This window comes from Sinohyriopsis cumingii, chromosome 11 (genome assembly GCF_028554795.1).
Source record: "Sinohyriopsis cumingii isolate HCF-2022 chromosome 11, ASM2855479v2, whole genome shotgun sequence".
NCBI classification, from domain to species: Eukaryota; Metazoa; Mollusca; class Bivalvia; order Unionida; family Unionidae; genus Sinohyriopsis; species Sinohyriopsis cumingii.
In genome coordinates, this window is record NC_142971.1 from 66,838,424 (window position 1) to 66,856,480 (window position 18,057).

Sequence of the window (18,057 nt, forward strand, 5' to 3'; positions counted from 1 at the left end):
GTGTAAAGATGGAAATTAATAACTTAAGAAAGGTAAAGGATAAGATAAGTGGTGTAATGAAAGAGATAAAGGAGGAGAAGGAGGATGAAGAGGAAAGGATAAGAATACGCAAATGGAACGAAAAAATTGAAAAAGAAGAAGAAAATGAGAAGAGAAAGAAAGAAGAGGAGGAGAAAAAAAAGAAAGAAAAGAAGAGAAAGAGTGTAGGAGAGAAAATAAGAAGTTGGTTGAGAAAAAGAAGAAATTAGAAGCAGAAGAAGAAGAAAAACCAAAGGCCCTTTTCAGGGCCAGCCATATTTCTCGAAAAGAGAATGACTTTATTCAATTGCCTACCCCTTTTTTAAATTTAAATTTAAATTTAAATTTAAAAAAAAATTAAAAAAAAAAAATCCCATGTTCAATTCCCCTTGAGGCTAGAGTGGCCCAGGGTTTTTTCTCCATGTTCAATTCCCCTTGAGGCTAGAGTAGCCCAAGACTATTTCCCATGTTAAATTCCCCTTGAGGCTAGAGTGGCCCACGATTTTTCTCCATGTTAATTTTCCATTGAGGCTAGAGTGGCCCAGGGGTCTCTGTAATGCTAATTCCCATTGAGGCTAGGGTGGCCCCATTCACTACTCAGGTCACCCTACTTAGGGAGAAAAAAAAAACTTTTCGGATAATGAGCTTTGGTTATGGATATACATGTATACAAAGAGACAAGTATAGGAGCTTTAATTAAATATTGCACGGCTTATAGCTAAGAAAGTTCAACCAAAACATTTTGGGGGTGGGTGAGTGGGTGGGTGTTTTTCTTTATTACAAAAATCCCTAAGTTGTAGATGGTGAAGCCAATGGAATGTGAAAAATGATCTTTAGTGTTGCCGAGTCTGGCATAACATTTGATCATACCCGCTCTGAAGTGTTGATGAGTCTGGCAAAAGACTTGACCATACTCCCCACACTGATGTGAATAGTTGGAACGGATTCATACTTAATTTGTTGTTGTTCTAGGGTTTAACGCCATTTTTCAGCACAATATAGGCTATACATGGCGGCCAGTATAACTGATGGAGGAAGAACCCTGGAAAACCCAGGGATGAACCACCGACCCACGAGAAGCTAATGGCAGGCTTTCATACGTAATTAACTTCAGCAAATGAATAGCTACAACAATTGTTGCAACTGGAAATGTCTTGAGTGAATGTCGTACTCAGTATGTCATATACAAGGGTGGGGACTTGACTAAGGAACTTGTATATACGGTAATTCAGGAAGCAAAGTCTGAATCTGGATGGACAAATTCTAAAATAGTGGTATACATTTTTCAACATTATTTCATTTCTAAAGTCAGCATTCGTCCCTGTATACTTTACGATAGGCACTCCATACACATCAAGAACCAAGTTACCGTCTTGCTAGAAATGAAAATATAAACTATCAGACGCCGTAGCGGACAAAAACTGGTCCAATCAGAACATTGCCGTTGAAAATATAATGTCATATGTTCAGAAGTCCAATTTCACGTGTTATATCAAAAACGCTTGTCCTTAAAGTTCCATTTTCTAGGTCGAGATTTTAGATTGTATTTGTTTAATTAAACAGTAGTGGTTGAAAGTTATATTTTCTATGTCAAGGTTTTAGATTGTATCGTTTGAATTACACGGCGGTGGTTGAAAATTTCCAACGTCATACGTCGAGAATTCCCAATTTACGTATTGGTTCAACGAGTTGATGTTGAAAGTTCCATTTCATATGTTGAGTATTTAGATTTCATCCGCTGAATTACAGCGCTGGTTGAAAGTTTGATGTCCAATGTCGAGTGTTTAGAAGGTATCTTCTGAATTACACGGCGTTTATTGAAATTTTAATGTCATAAGTCGAGATTTTCAGTTAAACACGTTGAATCATATTGATTGTGATTAAACTTCCGTTTCGTATGTTGTTTTCATATTGCATCTGTTGAATTACACAGCGGTGATTGGACATTTTATTGTGCTTGTTAGAATTGTTATCTTTATATGGTGAAATGATGTGTTAGTGTTAAAAGTAACATTACACAATGTCCACTTTAACAATTCAAAATAATATCAAGTATTAAGATACATCATTCGTGTATTCAGTTGTGAGGCGCCATTACATTTCATGCATTTACAATTTGAAATTTACAATTTACATGTCGAGAATTACTATGAATTTCATCGTTAGACGTCGCTCTCGTGAACGGACCGCGTTATTTTTAAACAAGGAGGCTGCGTATCGTTGCTGTGAAATTCAACAGATGAAAATCTAAATGCTCGCCATATTAAATGGAACTTTCATCACAAACAGTTACATACAACATGTGAAATAAGGGATTCTCGACATATGATATTGAAATTTCAACCACCGCTGTGTAATTCAAAATATACACTGTAAAACGTCGACATAGGAAATAGAACTTTAAACCACCACTGTATAATTCAACATATAAAATCTAAAATCTCGATCTTGAAAATGAAACTTTAAGGACATGAAATTTGATCCAACAGGTGATATTGGATTTCTCTATATACGATATCGAAATTTCAACTGAAACTTTCTCATTGGACCAGCTTTTGTCCACTATAGGCCTACTGTAAAACGTCGGCATATGAAATAGAACTTCAGACCACCATTGTATAATTCAACATATAAAATTTAAAGTCTCGATCTAGAAAATGGAACTTTAGGGACAAGCAATTTGATCTAACACGTGATATTGGATTTCTCGACATATGAAATCAAAATTTCAACAGCAACGTTCTCATTGAACCAGCTTTTTCCCGCTACGGCGCCTCATAATAAACAGATTTGTTTTCCATCCATCGATCGCGCTGATGAAAAGTTATTTTCAAGTCCTTGAACTGCCATAACACGGAGTGTCATGCTAAAAATGCGATTTTTACTCCCAAAACCCCTGATACGGTCGTGTTTCCAAAAACCACGATATTTGGTAATTCTCAAAAGTAGAATAAAAAAGACCACTTCATTATATGCCCATTACATATAGCATGTATACATAAACAGTTATAGTTGGAGCTAATGAAAAACTATCCTTTGGGCAGTTTAAATAGAGGCTAAGAGGGAAAGCCAGTTATGTAAAACATGAAAATGGTGGTTTATACCTGACCTCCTGAGGCCCCGAGTGGCCGAGTGGTCTAAAGCGCCCTCCGTTACGGATCACTGCCATCTCACCTCTGCGTGGGTTCAAGTCTCGGTTTCAGCCATCGTGGTATATGAGAAAGCTTGCCAGTAGCTTCTCGTGGGTCAGTTGTTCTTTCCGGGGTTTTCCCGGGTTCTTCCTCCACCATTAATACTGGCCGCCATGTATAGCCTATCGTGTGCTGAAAAATGGCGCTAAACCCTACAACAACAACTGCCCAAATAATAGTTCTACATCAGCCCCAGCCTACTGGCTGTTTATCGTTTATACACGCCATATGAAATGGGTATGCAGCTTTAACACAACATCTGAGGAATGATGAACACATGGATGGAAATTCGACACTAATGTAAGGCTCGGCATCTTCATTCCGTCATTAATGTAACAAAAGTTTGCACCTTCTGTGCTTTCATTTGTTGTCAGTTTAATGTTCAAAGTTTTGTAAAACAAAAATTGACGTCCAAAGCTTTGTGCATTTGGAATGCAGAATACAAAGGGGAAAATTGCGTAAATTCAAGTAACGCGTAATTTGGCAATTTTTAAACATGAGCGCAGTTCGTCTTTTCACTAGACGAAAAGGACGATATAGCCGATGATGATGCTGATTAAAAAGTGTTAGAAAGTTTGCGATACAATTATATTTAGTTAGAAAGTTTGCGACGTAATAGGCTTACCGCCATGTCGGCCTATTCTGCGCGTTGGGTAATTCTGCGCATCGATACGTCATTTCTGTAAACATTTGATAACGTGCTATTTTGGGTCAAAAATCCATTTTGTATCCATAAAGAAGAATCGTACACTAATTAAGAAAAGTGATATTCATAAAGTGTACAAAAATATCCATCATTTATACTCGAAATGCACATAAAAATGTGATTTCTACATGAAAATGTGAAAACCCACTCCATGACCTTCTTGAACCTGTATCCCAGAAAATTATATTTACTATGCATCTTTTAGAATCATACAAATTAATACATTATATAAAAGGTGGAAATGTGTACCATAAAATAAAACTGTATTTTAATCCAAGTTTTCATCTTTGCAAGAAGTTGTCCCACACGTACAAAATCGTCTGCTACCCAATGTGTCTACTTGCCGCTAGAACATAAACTCTCAACAAATTCCCCGGCGTATAGTCTGTTTAAAAATTCTATAGTGATTTTTTCCCCATCAACAAGATGTAGTAAACACATTCCATCCAAGTCATAGTTGTTTCTCTTCCACGTAATAGCTTTTTTCCCATAAAATGTTGAACTTTACTTACTTTTTAACAAGATCGGTTTAGTTTGCTTAATATCTCTTGCCATTTGTTGGCATTTTTACCTTGAATTTTGTAAAACTAGCTATAAACCTGGCCTAATTACTCGACTGAACTGCTGACAGAAACAGTCCAAAGTAATATATTTCATTTATGTAGCCCGATGAATAAAAATTATATCTTTTCAAAGAAATCGCGGGGGGGGGGGGATCCCCTGTGTCCAAAATTAATATTATTATGAACAGAATATTCTGGTGACAATTGCATCTATTCAAATGGTAAGCACTGCTGTATTTTTTTTTTTTTCAATCGCTCGAATTCGGTATGCGTTTTGCTTTAATATTGGAAACGAAAACCTTAGGTGCGCAGAAATGCCCGACAGCAGTGTATATGTCTATATTTCATGGTTTTGTTTCGAAAATATACAAATACAATTATATTTAGTTAGAAAGTTTGCGACGTGATAGGCTTAAATGTCTATATTTTCTTGTTTTGTTTAGAAAATATACAAAATAGCATTTCCACGGCTATGCTCTGGCGGTAGACAGCAGTGTAGAGAGTTCTCGAAAAGGACTTTGAGAAAGTCATGGCAAGTTTTCATTCAAAATTGGAAGCGAAGTCAATACTTAACGTAAATCAATCAATTACTAAACTACCCACATTAAAGGTCACCGGCCACCTATATTGTACAAACGTGTGATATTATTATAGTTATAAACAAAACGCATTGGTTATGTATGCACACCATAAAAATGTTTAATTAGACTTATAAAATGAAAAAATTATTCGGCAATCTCCGTAAACAATCGGTAGTTTCCGCGTGCCAAAACCGGATATGACGTACATTTATCTCTTCTATTCAACCTAGCCATTGAAGTGCTTAATTTTTCCACGTAAATGTTTATGTGATATAGCGTACGATCGTGCTTTTGTACAGCAAATATGGTGCACAGTGTTGCATACGGATGTAACCAGAAGAGTGATGATGGGGAAAAGCGTTCTTTCTTCTTCCGAAAAACCATGTTTACCAGGAAAAAAAAGTGTATTTAATTTGTGGGATCGAAATGGGGAGGGATGGGATTTTTGTTTTTTGTGCGAGTATAACTATTTTTAATTATGTAATGCAAATCTGATATAAATAGGAAAATGTTGGAGTATGGCCGGTGACCTTTAACGTAAATCAAATCAATACTTAATGTTTTTGAAAAAAACTGTGTAGCTGAGGATAAATATATCACGACTTCAATTAAGCGACAAAATAGAGTCTTTAAGAAAGTGAAGGAAAAATCAAAGACGTTCAGAAATAGTAGGTCTTGTAAATGGCCGCCGTCAACCCAAAAATACCAATACCAGAGACCATAGATTGTAAATGTAGATGAAACCTGCTATCATTTCAGTCTGTAATTGTTAAACGGACGGCTAGTTATTTGCACTATTTTGATAAAATTACATAGGTATTTTGAGGTACAGATCTCTGTGCTAATCTTGAATTCTACTGTGAGCATAACGTATGTAATCACGGAGAAGTCGGGTCCAGCCGCAAGAAACATATACACTGAACTGACGTTGCATAATGCGCTGGCACATCGGGGTATACGGAGTATTCTGCTTGTTCAACTTGTTACTTATAACAAACTACATAGACCCATATCTACCAGAGCATTATGCGACAGTAGATTGGGATAAATGCATTTTGCACATGGTCTTGACATAGAATGTAGACTTATTATTTCATTCCCGGTGAAGCAAAATTACAGATCATACATAGTCGTATTATATTCTCATTTACTCTGTAATTCAACGAATCCAGTCAACGTCCTTTCACTTTACGATAAATAAATTATACTTACTTAACTGGTATAATTTGCTGATTTATATCTTGCTTCTTAAATTTTCTTTTATGTCCTTTCTCGGTGAAATGATTACTTGGAATGGCAACATATTCCAACTATCAATTACTTGTTGGAGTAAGTTTCTTATGATTTCATTTTTAGTGCAAATAGTTTATCGAGTTGCAATGACTGTCCACAAAGAGAAAACGTGATAGGTTGAAACATTATACATTTCTTTATGGCCAAAACCTTTCATAAAAAAAAACGTAGCAGCACTGAGAATATAAACGGTAAAAACTTGACATTTTTTAAATATGACGTCATACTGACGCGCTCATGACGTCATATTTTACTATGATATAGCCATTTTGTAATTTTAACTATTTTCTAAAAATGTAACGTGTTCACATGCAACTGCCATTTCAAATTTTTATATACGATTAAATTAATATGGTTGGGTATTTGTCGATGTGTACATTTTGCCTAATCCCTCAAAAAACTGTGACCATTTAATCCTTATAATTCCAATTGACTTCATTTATGTCATCATATCAGCTGATTTTATCAACATAGTATTCTGGTTTTCTTTCATTAGCTACTTTTACTACGCCAAAATACCTTCACAAACTCAAATTCGTCGACTCTGATGTTGGGTTGAATGTCAGAGCAGGTCATGACAGTTGTCTGATGCCACTTAGTGAGGCTATACATTTTTTTCTTTTATTGTTGTTATTGTTTAAACCTGGCATGTTTTTTTTTTTTTTTTTTTTTCTTTTTTTACATCAGGCTTGCATATGGCACGTGTTGTTTTAGTATTCGTTATTCTTGCTTTCAACGCATTTCGATCCTTTAAAAACCAAAATCGTGTGAGATACCCTGCTCGTCATATGACCCTGGTGATTTTTAACAGCTGAAATTAGATAATGTGGAACAAAATGCAGCGATTTACGAAGATGGCAGTGATCCGTATAGGTGAGCGATTTAGAAAACTCGGCCACACGGGGCCCCTGCAAAGTCGGTGCATTGAATTGACGATCAAATATGTCGTGTCCATACGTTGAAGCTTTTTTTTCTTCTCGGTTTTGTTTAGATCAAACTTTTTTCTTGTGTACGTTTTTATAAATTAACACAGTATAATAATACACATAGGTTCTAATATTGACATAACCCGCAATTTGTGACCGAAAAGTGTGTGCGCTTTGAAAACTGACATTTCCTGCAATAAAACATTTGTTGACGCTAAAAAATAGACAATCGCTTTAATTAACGCTCTGTTAATAGGCAATTGCAATTGTGGTTCTTTAAACCAAGACATGTTATCAATTTATTTTCAAAATGCTTGGAACAATATGGCGGTTGTTCCTATGCATAGGTTTTCATTGAGGACTATGCCCAATGAAACATGAAGCCAAGCTGGCGAAAAGAACAGGTCTTTGCAAATATTTCTGAAGAAAACGGTTCTTTTCTATTTTAATATAGCCATCCATGCAGACATGAATTTTGCAGCGGCCGATAATCTGTCCCCAATTGCTATAAGACAGACATTGTAACTCGGAAATGCCAACAACATGCATATTACACCCCCTCCAGACACTATATAAGGGGGACGCTGTCAGTCCAATGAACATCACCCTGTCCATTCCACCTGCTGGTCATTAATCCTGCTTTGTCTGTAAATGGAGTGGTCAAAAAATGTGGTCGTTATATAATCTCCTTTTTTTTAGCTCGACGACGCTTATCCCTACCATTACATGCTACCGTAGTGTTCATCTGAAAGACGGTTCCATCAAAATTGGCCCGTTGTATAAGATTTTTCGTACTACAAAGGGTGGGTAAAATTTTAACCGAACTGAAATTTTAGACATCAAGAATAAAATAGGCAGTATCGCCTTATAAACTGGCCAAAGAAGAGTCAGAATTATGCGTACATGTATTGCTTTGGACATGTGCAAAATAAAAACTGGAATATCAAACGAAGTGTTTGTCCACTGTCTTCAACATCATCTAAAAGTTAGGTAAAGCGGGCAATATCATTGACAAACACAGTACTGATGGCTTCCTTTATTCTTGGAACGTATGCAATTCAGGTTTATAAACGGCACACACACACACACACACACACACACACACACACGGACAAGTTTTGTTCCAAGCATAGGTTCTACAGGATGTTCGAACAATGCGAAACCAACGATGGTTTTTACTACCAGTTGATAAGGTAGGTGTTTCCATAGTGTGTCTTTGCTAGGGTAATGACAAAAGCAAGGACGCAGACGTCATTAAACATATGCTTGGCACAATGTAAAGTGTACATCAACGTGATCATGGAGTCGCATTTACTCATATTATATAAAATACTAACATTTGTTCTAAAATTGAATACAAATATAATTTAACCAAAGCCTACTCAATCATGACTGTTAAATATTTAGAGCCTTAATTATCATAAACAAACTTCCATATTAAAATGATTGACCTCGTCGGACTTTTACACTGGTGGTCAGGTGCGAATTGGGGTAGAAAAATGATGACGTTTGGTCTAATCATAACAAATAACAGGGTTGTAAAAAGTTTGTTCTCTCTTTGTGACATCACTACGCCTGACATTTAATCCCGTTTGTCCTATATCACAATTTTAGGTGGACCTGGCCTAAAAATGTCTATGTGTTATAACATTGATTTTACCGTACGCATTTCTCGCGTCGTGTATATAATAACCTTGCAATAAATGCGGATTCATGAGGATCAAAATAAAGTGAATCATCTCCATTTAAAGGTGTGTGTAATCAAATTCCAGAAAATGATACCCATTACTGATATTGTCGGTGCTGAAAGCCAACAAAATGTAAATGATGAATGCATTTTCTGCATGAAACACGACGACAAACGTCTGAGGAAATAAATCATGACTTAAAATTCTATTTAAGGTCTTGCTTCAAAATTCATGAACCCTCTGTGCAGACGTTGCCCATACTTAAAAATCAACAATTTGCAATTAGGATGTCCAGAGTCAAGCATTTAAATGGCTTACCCAATTGTGTCATCACGATGACGCTGCTCAGCTATGCAAACTGTCGTAAATATTTTTTAAATTATTGACTGACTTTTTCTCCATAATTACATGTATATCTGTATTTTGTATTAGACGTTATTCTAAATTAAGGTCGGGATGTACCTGACCAGTAACATATTATTTTGTATACAACACGACCCATAACTAACAGATTTCTGTGAGTGTAGATTAAATATTCAGATCATTATTAATGGTAAACATGTTTATTTGAATCTGAGTCTAAGACATTAAGTTTTTAATTCGAAATTCCTAAACTTGTGATTTTTTGTATAGAGAAGACTGACCTACATCCTGACACTATTATTGTATTTTAGCCTTTATAAAACGTTGTTTACTTGAAAAATGACTCATTCTTGCCTTAACTTCTGAATCAGAATCAGTCTTATTGTTGTGTTCAGTTTTTCATTTGGTTGGATTTATTTATTCAAATTATTATTCACTGGAATTACGAAGTGCTCAATAATATTCTATGACTAAAACAATAATTTGGAAGTAGAGTGAATTTAGATAAGGGCATTTTGGATTATATTATTGAGATACATCAAAAGACTTAACACATTAACATAATCCAGACCATTGGCACAGAAGCATATTCGAGACTGCAGACAAATCAACACATTCAATATGAATTTATTTGGAATAGCAATGTAATTCAGTTGCAACTTCTTACATCTGGACTTGTGACAGAACTTTTAGGACTGTTTGGGATTTAATTCACAATACTACAAGTTCGTTTTAAATTTTCACTTTCTATTCTAGGGAAATACATTATTTGTTGAATTTTACTAAACGTTTTGGTTTTCACTCTTTTCTTTTGCTTAGTTTAAGACCATGCAATCGAAACAAAATGCAAATTTAGATTTTAACTCTTACGGAATAACAGAAAATCAACATTTGCAGGGAAGAGGGGGCAAGTTGTTAAATTGATAGTAGTAAGCGTAACCACAAAATTGTTTCTATCTGAGAGCATGACCCGGTCAAGAGTAAGCTGATAAACTGTGTAGATTATATTGCTCATTAATTTCAGAACAATAATTCAGGGTCCATGTGTCCTAGGGGAAAGGAGACAACAACAAAACAATTAATCTCGATAACATGTATGGGGCAGCGATTGTGAACATAGGTTGGACGTACACTGATTAACGGCGTCATATTATTATTCCATGGAAGGTTTAAAACCCCATCTATTCAATGCTAAGTGCTCTACCGACTGTGAAAGATTATTAGTTTGGTTGTATTTACATAACAATGCCTTTTAAACCAGGTATACACGTCTTTGAGTGTGTCTTGTTTGTGATATGGATCATTTTACCTTACTAGTCTCATTCGCTTCTGTTGTTGACACGTGTCCCCTTTTGTCAGGTACAAACATGCTGTCAAACGATGAGATTAGACTGTCAGATGACGAGATAACACAGTCAAATGTTGAGATAAGGCTGTCAAAACGTGAGTTGCTCGCGCTGATCTTAGTTGTATTAGTTCGAGTTTCCTCTGACCCTTGCCACCCAACTTTTGTTATTTGGACGTTTATGTTGGGGTGTAGGGTCAGAGTCCATTCCCTATCGAGCAGTTGGAATTTGCTGATACCATTTAGTGTCGGCATAGGGTAGCCGCTTACTAGCCGGCCAAGCAAACTATAACGACCGTTTTTAGAGATATATATGCAAGAAATCGATAGGAAGAACATGATTTATTTTCTCAGAAATAGCGAATATAGCATTCATTTTATCTTTAATCCGCTGACAGGCGGGATGCAACTACAGCGTTGATGAAATTTGACCTGGAACTCGCCATTTGCATTCCGAGTCACATGACTACACAAATCTCGCAATCTACATCTCAATCACATCAGTGGTCCAATAACCACGTGATATCAACAAAATACCATTTCAAAAGTTGTTGTACATATAATTCGAAAATATTAATTAAAAGTCACGTAATACTTGTACATAAATATAACGTACACTTAATTCCTAACATATTTATTTTGAGAACAATGACAAGAAACCTGTCGGTATCGCAGCAAAGGTGGAGAAAACCAGATTCATCAAGTACTAAGCACGTGTCTGCAATGTATTTTATAGGTAGCACGTGACTAGCGCATTGACACGTGCTCTCCGCTTATTGAAAATGCTTTTTTTCCCCTCCAAGTTGCTGAAACAGTTACAGATTTCTGGTCGTAGTTTTCAGAACAACTATTTTTAGAAGTTTATGTTCTTTCATTTTTCTGTAAATAGTACGTGACTTTCATTTATATGTTCGATTTGTTTTCCTACAGCAACATTAGAAATGCTTTAATGTTAATATCACGTGACTATTTGAACTCTGATGTCATTGACATGTAGGTCGCGAGATTTGTGTAGTCATGTGACTCGAATGCAAATGAGTTCCAGGTCAAATTTCATCAACGCTATTGTTTCGGCTAGTCTGTCAGCGGATCAAAGATATAACAAATGCTCAACTCGCAATATCTGAGAAAATAAATCATATTCCTATTGATTTCATGCAGATATATCTCGGCGAAAGTTCGTTAAAGTTTGCTAGGTGGCCAATAAGTCCTGTGCCAACACCAAATGATGTCACTGAATTCCAACTTTTCCATAGGGAATGGACTCTGACCCTACACCCCCACCTAAACGTCCAAACATATAAAAAAAAAAAATGGGGTGGCATGAATCAGAGGAAACTCGGACTAAGTTGTATGTGCCACAACAAAATATCTGTATGATCACGATCAATTTGTGCGCTTGATACATTACAAAAAGAAACTGGGATGGCTGCACTAAATTTAACCACTAACAGCCCTAAATGGAACAACTCATGACCTTTCTACAAAAATCACCTCTCGGACACAGGGACTCGTATCGTTGTTTACAACTGACCTGTCATATATGTACTATATAATAACTCCAAGAGAGGACACTGGTCTCCTTGTTCGCGCGAACTATTTAAGAATAAACGCCGATATTTCAAGCTAAGCTTTGCTTAGCTTAATATATTTGATACCGATATTTAGCTCAGGCATTCGACTGCGTATCTCTTCAAAAGTTTGACTTCATATCATACCTTTATGGAAAAACAAATCATTTCCCCCACCCTACCGCTCGACATGGCCCTGATGCTCTCGGATATACTTCGATGGAGTGATACAGCGTACAATGGGGAAAAACTGAACAAAGTCAAAAGCATTTATACCTTTATCAAATTATTTGCAATGTGTAGTACAAGAAAGTTGTTGTTGTGTAGTAAAAGAAAGTTTTTTGTTTAGTGAGTTCATTCTTGAAAGAAAAAAGCAACTTGGGAATGTTTAAGCCAAATTAAGTCATCTTAGTCGAGTAGCCCGTAATGAACGCATTGACGGTGTGATATGCAATCGAGTAGCCCGTAATTAACACAATGGCGGTGTGTGATGTGCAATCAAGAAACCCGTAATAAACGCAGCGACGGTGTGATATGCAATCGAGTAGCCCATAATGAACGCAATGACGGTGTGTGATGTGCAGCCGAGTAGCCCGTAATGAACGCAATGACGGCGTGTGATGTGAAGCCGAGCAGCCCGTAATGAACGCAATGACGGTGTTATATGTAATCGAGTAGCCCGTAATCAACGTATTGACGATGTGTGATTTGCAATCGAGTAACCCGTAATGAACGCAGCGACTATGTGATATGCAATCGAGTAGCCCGTACCTAACGTAATGACGGTGTGTGATGTGCAGTCGAGTAGCCCGTAATGAACGCAATGACGCTGTGATAGGCAATCGAGTAGCCCATAATCAACGCAATGACGGTGTGTGGTGTGCACATAACGTGATTTGGTAACAAAGAACATAACTATGCAAGGACGGTTCCTTGGACCATTGGCAGAAAGATTCGAGCTTGTTCAAACTGCAATCGTACATGCTTATTGCTGTCTCGGTGAGAAAATAAAAGTTCACGTAGATGCAACACAGATACAATGAATTACCGGTTATTACAAAATGAATTTGCGTGCATAAGTCCCCCTTATGTACAAATAAATGTCCTAAAATGCTTCACTATAAACGAGCTTTCTGTAAACAGTCGTTATATTAAATCTGCTAGCTAAGTTATTTTATAAGTACATTCTTATACCATCTTTTTAAACTGACTAAAGAAGGTGGAAAAGAGCATGGCAATGAACTATGCATATATTTTATTTACATTGAGTATATTCATTGAATCACGTACTATCCTGTAATAGTAATCAGGAAGATCAACATGTAAGATTTATTGAAAGTGATAAAAAGGTCAGGCATTTTGTCTTTCGCCCAGGTGTAAGCTCGTTTTCGTACAACCCAAATATTAGAAAGGTTGGATGTATACGCTATCATAGTGTTTGTTTTACCCCCAGGTAGCATTTGCCCTTTCTGACCTCTTTAGATTCTCTAGACAGCCTAGAGTATCTGGTAGCACAACATGTACACAAGATAATCTAATTTAATACTTTACTCTATCTATCTATCTATCTATCTATCTATCTATCTATCTATCTATCTATCTATCTGTCTGTCTGTCTGTCTGTATGTTTGTACATCTATCTATCTACATGTCTGTATACCAATCTATCCGAATATATATATTTATCTCTCTATCTATCTGTCTGTTTGTCTGTATATCTATCTATCTATATATCTGTCTGTCTGTCTTTCTTTATATCAATATATAAATATCTATATATCTGTCTGTCTGTATATCTATCTGTCTGTCTGTATTTTTGTACATCTATCTATCTATCTATTACCTATCTGTATGTTTGTATATCTATCTATCTATCTATTACCTATCTGTCTGTCTGTATGTTTGTATCTATCGATCTATCCATCTATGTTCAACACCATCATCCTTTATTATGTACATGCGCTCTGATAGTGTAGATAAAATTACATGAGATGTGTGTTAATGGTAATAAAGGGATTTACAGATGAAAACAGGATAAAACTGTGATTAATGATCTACATTGCTTCAAAACTTTAGTTTACACACCCCAACCCAACCTCTCCTCTCTATTCGAGTGTTCTCTCGCGTCTTTATCTCGCATCAGAATCGCAAGATGATTGGAAAGCCTAGATATAGCCATTCAACACTACACTAATGAATCTGCAGATAACACTCAGACAAACGTCAATTAAATATAATCAGGTGAATCAGACCCTCTTTTCAGTATTGCACATATAAAGTCTTTGCACATGACTCCATCAGACGGAAGTAGTCAACTGAGCCAAATTTTCGTCGCTTTGATTTTGTTGATAAGTCAGACTAATGCGGCTTTCTGTGACAGAAAACCGACGTGATCCAAATAACTGGCATACTGAAAAAGCCCACTTGCTCACATAACCTTTTCATTTTGTACTCGATAAGAGTAGTCTGTGATCGTTACATTCACAAATTTGGCCAATTTCAAATACTTATTCAGCTGTTACTTTTTAGCCAGTTAGTGAGATGTTACTTTTCCCTAACATTTAACAAAATCTGATGACTATTATTTTATTCAACTAAGATCAACGCAAGAATATACCACAGACATGTACATTGTGTTAGCTGTTTTGGATTGCTTGCACACTTATTTATGTATACAACATAACTTTTTATTTAAGAAAAAGAATAAAAAGGCGTTTAACTCAAACATTGACTAGGGATCATCTCTAATTGCATTTACTTAACATTTCGATAGAATGCAATTTCCCAATTAAATCTTTTAGTTCGATAATTTTGAACAAGTTGGTTATTCTATGTGAACCAATTTAATACATCGTTAGCACCTTGCTAACAGCGATAGTTCTTTCTAAAATTGGGAACAGTAAGACAGTCATCCTCTGTCCTTACGTGTTTAAAGTTTATAAAGAAGGCGAAATTAGTATTCAGCGTACTTGAGCAGTGGACACATAATTTTCACTATAAAAACAAACTTTAAAAAATTGACGGCAGGAATATAGGATATTTAACGTCAGTGTTATTAGCATACTAGTTAGTGCACGGGCTACAGTATGTTCTACCTGTGAAGGTTCTACGTGCTCTGCTATCATACTTAGATAACGTTTCTTGTGTTTTGCAATATCTGTCAGCTGTTTTATTAACAGAATAACATTCTGCTTACTACAAAGGTAACAATATGGAAGCCTGAAGTTATTCGATAACTATTAAAGAAAGAAAAATGTCAGCTGTTTTTGCAAGAAAGCGCCTTTCAGTTGCGTAATTTCAATAATAAGTGGGTTGTTCAGATTTGTTTTTTTTTCTTCTAATCTTTACAACAGGTGCTTAAACTGTTAAACTTAAACTAATGGAAGATAACATTTGTGTGAAAACTTTTGAATGCGCTTTGATAATTTAGCTGGAGCAATCTGATGTCAAGGGTCGATTTACACCCAAGGAGTGCTGGGGTCAGCAGTTACATGCACACCCCAAAAACGCGAGTAATACAGCATGTATCACTAGGTACTATGTGTAGGTAATAAAGAGCATATTACAGAAAGAGCACATTACAGAAAGTTCAAAAATGATAAATCCACGTGCTTTTAAAGGCGAAATGAAATAATCTATCAAACTGCTTGTTTAATGTTTTTTTTACTTAATTTCGTCTTCAAAAACATTTTAACAAAGAATATGTGATATCGTTTTAAAAAGAAAACAAACATCTTACCTTGTAAGATGAAGGAATCAAAACGCTTGGAAGAATACGTCCGAACAGAGCTATGAGAGAAAATGACTGCACAGTCAAAACGCTCACACGGTTATGATAAATTTTTCTGTTTCATCTCATCTGGCTATACTTGACTTTACCCCCAGCTGAGCTGCAATGTACAAACAACCACAACAGAGTTTTGCGAATGTGCTTTAAGCTCCGCCCTAGTCCGAGTTTCCTCTGACCTTTGCCACCCCATTTTTGATATTTGGACATGTATGTTGGGGTATAGGGTCAGAGTCCACTGCCTATCGAATAGTTGGAATTCGCCGACACCATTTAGTGTCGGCATATAGTAGCCGCTGACTAGTCAGTCTAGCAAATTTTAATGACCTTTCATCGAGATCAACCTGCAGGAAATCGATAGGAATATGATTTATTTTGTCTAAATTTGCGAGTATAGCATTCTTTATGTCTTTAATCTGCTAACAGACGAGATGAAACTACAGCGCTGATGAAATTTGACATGGAACTCGCCATTTTCATTCCGATTCACATGACTACACAAATCTCGCAACCTACATGTTAATGACATACGAAGTCCAATAGTCACGTGATATCAACAATAAACCATTTCCAAAGTTGTTGTACACAGAACTCTAAAATATTAATTAAAAGTCACGTAATATTTGTACATAAATATAATGCACAATTAATTCTCAACATATTTGTTCTGATAACAACTACCAGAAAACTGTCGATATCGCTGCAAAGTTATGAATTCCAGATTCATCAAGTACTAAGCACGTGTCAGGGATGTATTTTGTTGGTAACACGTGATTACCGCATTGACCTGTGCTCTCCTCTTGGTGACTTTGATTGTTTCTAAGTTGCTGCAACATTTACAGATTTCTGGTCGTAGTTTTCAGAATAAATACTTTTAGAAGTTTGTGTTCTTTCATTTTTTGATAAATATTACTTAACTTTCAATTATATGTTCAATTTGTTTTCCTACAGCAACATTATAAATGGTTTATTGTTTATATCATGTGACTATTTGAACTCTGTCGTCATTGACATGTAGGATTTTTATAGTCATGTGACTCGGAATGGAAATGGCGAGTTCCAGGTCAAAGATATAGTTTTGGCTAGCCTGTCAGCGGATTTAAGATATAAAGAAAGCTATACTCGCAATTTCTGAGAAAAGAAATCATATTCCTATCGATTTCATGCAGGCATATATCGATGAAGGTCCTTAAAATTTGTTAGGCCGGCTGGTAAGCGGCTACCCTATGCCACAGGTGATCGATGCGAGCTTGATGTTGAGAAAAAAAAATCTGAAGGAAAAAGTCATACAGAGTGATAAAAAGACCTTAGATTACCCCTATGACCCGTTCTGGCATAGTGTGAGGGTGCAAATATCTGTCAATCTATGAAGAACACATAAATTTGGACCCGAGAACAATTAGTTAGATTTATGGGAACAGGGGTTGTTAAATCGCTATACTGCAATGATTTATAATGTCTATGTCGGGAGAGGAAGTGATTCTTAATTAACCCTTCGTTTATTTAACCGTGAGACAGACCATCGGATGGCAGGTAATTTCGATTTTATATCGGAACAGTCAGAAATTGAAATTCTCCAGAACAGTTATTCGGAAAAGTAGAAGTCAAGTTGACACTAATTTTTTATGTCTAGTTATAAAAAGCGGTAAATATATTTCATCATGATTGATTACGCTGAATAAGAGGCGTGTTTCCCACACAAAATTCCTTGGGCTTTCAATATTCCCCCGCCTCGAAAACTCTAGCCAGTCTGCATTTTCCTGCAAGAGTGAAACTATAAGACTCCGAGAGTAAATTTGGAAGAAATTCTCTCCTAAAACATTTACCAAAGGGGACCTATGTCTGGAAAGTCAACGGACACAATTCTGGCGGGATAAGCGAACAAATGCTTGAAGCACAATGGGAAATATCTTCCACTGACGTATACAGTGACGTATCCACTGACGTATCCACGTACCTACTGATACAAATATCTACGTATCTACATGCCCACGTATCTACCTACCCACACAAAGTTTTAGAGCC

General features: G+C 36.2%; 1 protein-coding gene across 3 annotated transcripts in view; it reads right to left on the minus strand.

The window, feature by feature from the left end:
• The window catches only part of LOC149788613 (globin-like), a 97,240-nt gene extending 81,100 nt beyond the window's left edge, over window positions 1-16,140 (minus strand). The window contains exon 1 of one of the 3 annotated variants that reach the window (XM_089974690.1): window positions 15,985-16,140. The gene's annotated coding sequence lies outside the window, so the exon portion shown is untranslated. Of the gene's footprint in view, window positions 1-6,271; window positions 6,291-15,984 lie in introns of those variants that run through there. The other 2 variants (XM_089974687.1, XM_089974688.1) reach the window with 2 other exon arrangements.
• Between the last annotated feature and the right edge of the window lie 1,917 nt (window positions 16,141-18,057).